This window comes from Limulus polyphemus, unplaced genomic scaffold (genome assembly GCF_000517525.1).
Source record: "Limulus polyphemus unplaced genomic scaffold, Limulus_polyphemus-2.1.2 Scaffold6309, whole genome shotgun sequence".
Lineage (NCBI taxonomy): Eukaryota > Metazoa > Arthropoda > Merostomata > Xiphosura > Limulidae > Limulus > Limulus polyphemus.
Genome location: NW_013671919.1, coordinates 19,680 through 24,031, shown reverse-complemented (window position 1 = coordinate 24,031; position 4,352 = coordinate 19,680).

Genomic DNA, 4,352 nt, shown 5'->3' with positions numbered 1-4,352 from the left:
ATTCACGCACTTTACTTACGACTTGACTCGATTATCTGTCTCTATCTCTTCAATCTGCAATTATTCTCGTCCCGTCACTTCTTGCCAGTCTTATATATATAAAAAATAGAAGGCGTGTAGAAAAGACCAGAGTTGCCACGAACAGACATGATCCTTCTAGAATCTCATGACGTGTACCTAGAGTCACGTGACTTCCGCTGTCGTAACAGCTAGAACTTCCATTTTCAAAAGTACGTAACATTCTTTAAAATGACGTTTTCATCAAAGAAATGACAGAAAAACAGGATTCAGCGACATTCAGTCGATAGGTTATTATAACAATATAACTCAAAGTAACTCCAGTGGAATCCGGTTTAGATTATGTAACATCACGTTTTCAATAAAATTTATGTGCTAGACAAACCATTAATATATTGTTACGACAGCGGAAGTCACGTGACTCTGGTAACACGTGATGCGTTTTTAGAAGATTCACGAAGAGACGAGATGTACGCTTTTTGTATATATAAGACCGGTAAGAAGTGACGGACAATTGAGTCAAGCGCGGTAGTAGGTAAAATGCGTGAATCGTTCGTTGTAAATTATAGCGTTTCTTTAAGTTAAAATGACGGTGGAAATTAAGTGTATTGAGAAAGAATAAACTAGTTTTATTTAAGAAAGGACTTGTGTCGCTGAAGTTCCTCGGGAAGAAATTTTACGGGAAATTAAGAAACGACCAGAGATGTAACAATACATTAGGTGAGGGCAACATGTGAGATACTGTCACAATTAATTATCAGTTAGTGTTCAACAGATATACTGTTGGAGTACAAAGAAAGGAAAAATGGAGCCCAGTCTAAAAACTGTGGAAACAAAAATAAATTAAATATAATTTAGGAAGCATTTAATTAGACGGTGTGTGTTACACCGAAAAGGGCGAAGGGCAAAAACCGTTTTAGCCTATGATACCCGAAGATAAAATCGGTAATAATTTCTGCTGCTGTCCTAGAGGTTGACTCTTGTCACACAAAAATCAGATATCAGAAGCTATTTTTACAAACCTTTCCATAGGCAACTTACAAACGCATTAAATTGTGTCACGAGGTCAGTTTTTACATTAAACTCAATAAGCAATATTATAGCTCAAATCTTTATTTTCAATTTGTTTACCTCTGTATCCACATAATTCTTGATCAGAGTTTTATATTCAAACTATGTCTTGGTCACATTAAGATAAGCCTAAGTGTTAAGTGAACTACAGCTGTGTCATCATGGGTAAAATCTAGATTTGAATAATCTTATGTAAAGCCTAAACCCTTATCAACTTTGGTAAAATTTAGAATCACATATTTAAAAACCATACTATAAACTAATCTTCGATAACGTTACATCTGGATTTTATAAAACAAAATTAGAAGTCATTACGGAAAACAGGAAATTACAACTGGCTTATATTGGGTAAATTTTGTCCAGGATAAAACTACGGTTGGAATATCTTGGTTAAAACTAAAGCTTCACTATCTGAGCTAAAACTAAAGCTGGGTTATCTAAACTAAAACTAGGGCTGGACTATCTTAGTTAAAACTATGGCTGACTCTCTTTGTTAAAACTACTAGACTATCTTAGTTGAAATTATGGTTGACTCTCTTTATTAAAAATATTAAACTATCTTAGTTAAAACTATGGCTGACTTTCTTTTTTAAAACTACTAGACTATCCAAACTAAAACTATGGCTGACTTTCTTTGTTAAAACTACTAGACTATCTTAGTTAAAACTATGGCTGACTCTCTTTTTTAAAACTACTAGACTATCCAAACTAAAACTATGACTGACTCTCTTTTTAAAACTACTAGACTATCTAAGCTAAAATATGGCTGACTCTCTTTTTTTAAAACTACTAGACTATCCAAACTGAAACTATGGCTGACTCTCTTTGTTAAAACTACTAGACTATCTTAGTTAAAACTATGGCTGACTCTCTTTTTTAAAACTACTAGACTATCCAAACTAAAACTATGACTGACTCTCTTTGTTAAAACTACTATACTATATTAGTTAAAAAGCCAAAGATACTTGTTCTTTATATGATATCACAATCTGGACCCATGATATTACAAAAATATAGACAAACCAAAGATGTGTGTTCTTTTGTGTGATATCACAACCTGGGTCCTCGATATTACAAAAATATAGACAAATCAAAGATGCATGTTCTTTTGTGTGATATCACAATCTAGACCCTTGATATTATAAAAATATAGATAAATCAAAGATGTGTGTTCTTTTGTGTGATATTACAATTTGGACCCATGATATTACAAAAATATAAACAAACAAAGATGTGTGTTCTTTTGTGTGATATCACAATCTAGACCCTTGATATTATAAAAATATAGACAAACCAAAGATGCGTGTTCTTTTGTGTGATATCACAATCTAGACCCTTGATATTATAGAAATATAGATAAACCAAAGATGTGTGTTCTTTTGTGTGATATCACAATCTGGACCCATGATATTACAAAAATATAGACAAACCAAAGATGCGTGTTCTTTTGTGTGATATCACAATCTGGACCCATGATATTACAAAAATACAGACAAACCAAAGATGCGTGTTCTTTTGTGTGATATCACAATCTAGACCCTTGATATTATAGAAATATAGACAAACTAAAGATGCGTGTTCTTTTGTATGATATCACAATCTGGACCCTTGATATTACAAAAATATAGATAAACCAAAGATGTGTGTTCTTTTGTATGATATCACAATCTAGACCCTTGATATTATGAAAATATAGATAAATCAAAGATGCGTGTTTGTCTGATATCACCACATAGATCTTCAGTTATCTATCAGCCAATAAAATAGCGTGTATTAAATCTTGCAGTTTTTTCAGTCATGTGAAGCCTATTCAAATAGTTCCCAAAGAGTTCGAGATAAACAAGAGAGTAACAGGGATAGAGATGATCTCTAAAATAGGAATGAAAAAACTACCATTGTTTTGTTTGTTATCAAGCACAAAGCTACACAAAGGGCTATCTGTGCTCTGCCCACCATGGGTATCGAAACCCGATTTATAGCAGGCATACCGCTGTGCCACTGGTGAGGGGCAAAAATAATATTTCTCTACTCAAACTAAAAAATCTACAAGTATTCTATAGTCGAAATGGAAATATGGACAGAATATTTTAATTGGAGTAACTGAGTCGTGATTTGTGGGAATGGTAAGCATGATGGACTATGAATCCGAAGGTCATGACTCGAGTCCCGATGCTTTAAAATCGTGCTCCGTCCTTGTGGTCATGGATACATTATAAATTTACATATGGGATGGTCAAAACCACATTTTGTTATAAATTTACAATGTGATGGTTAAAACCCCATTTTGTTATAAATTTATCAGTGTGACAGTTAAAACCCCATTTTATTATAAATTTATCAGTGTGACAGTTAAAACCCCATTTCATTATAAATTTATCAGTGTGACAGTTAAAACCCCATTTCATTATAAATTTACAAGTGTGATGGTCAAAACCACATTTTGTTATAAATTTACAACAGTGATAGTTAAAACCCCATTTCATTATAAACTTATCAGTGTGACAGTTAAAACCCCATTTCATTATAAATTTATCAGTGTGACAGTTAAAACCACATTCCGATTAGAGCAGCTCAAAAGTTGTTTTCCCTATACTCTATCAGATAAAATTCATAGGGATGGGTAGTGTACAGCTCTTGTGTAGCTGTATGCAAATATAGTATACTGTACTTGAAATAGATACTTATGAAATATAGTATACACTACTTGAAATAGATACGTATGAAATATAGTATACTGTACTCGAAATAGATACTTATGAAATATAGTATACACTACTTGAAATAGATACTTATGAAATATAGTATACTGTACTTGAAATAGATACTATAGAGTATATTCTACTGAAACTAAACTCTATAGAGTATATTCTACTGAAACAAAACTCTATAGAGTATAGTCTACTGAAACAAAACTCTATAGAGTATATTCAACTGAAACAAAACTCTATAGAGTATATTCAACTGAAACAAAATTCTATAGAGTATATTCTACAGAAACAAAACTCTACAGAGTATATTCAACTGAAACTAAACTCTATAGAGTATATTCTACTAAAACTAAACTCTATAGAGTATATTCTACTAAAACTAAACTCTATAGAGTATAGTCTACTAAAACTAAACTCTACAGAGTATATTCTACTAAAACAAAACTCTATAGAGTATATTCTACTGAAACTAAACTCTATAGAGTATATTCTACTGAAACTAAACTCTATAGAGTATATTCTACTAAAACAAAACTCTATAGAGTATATTCAACT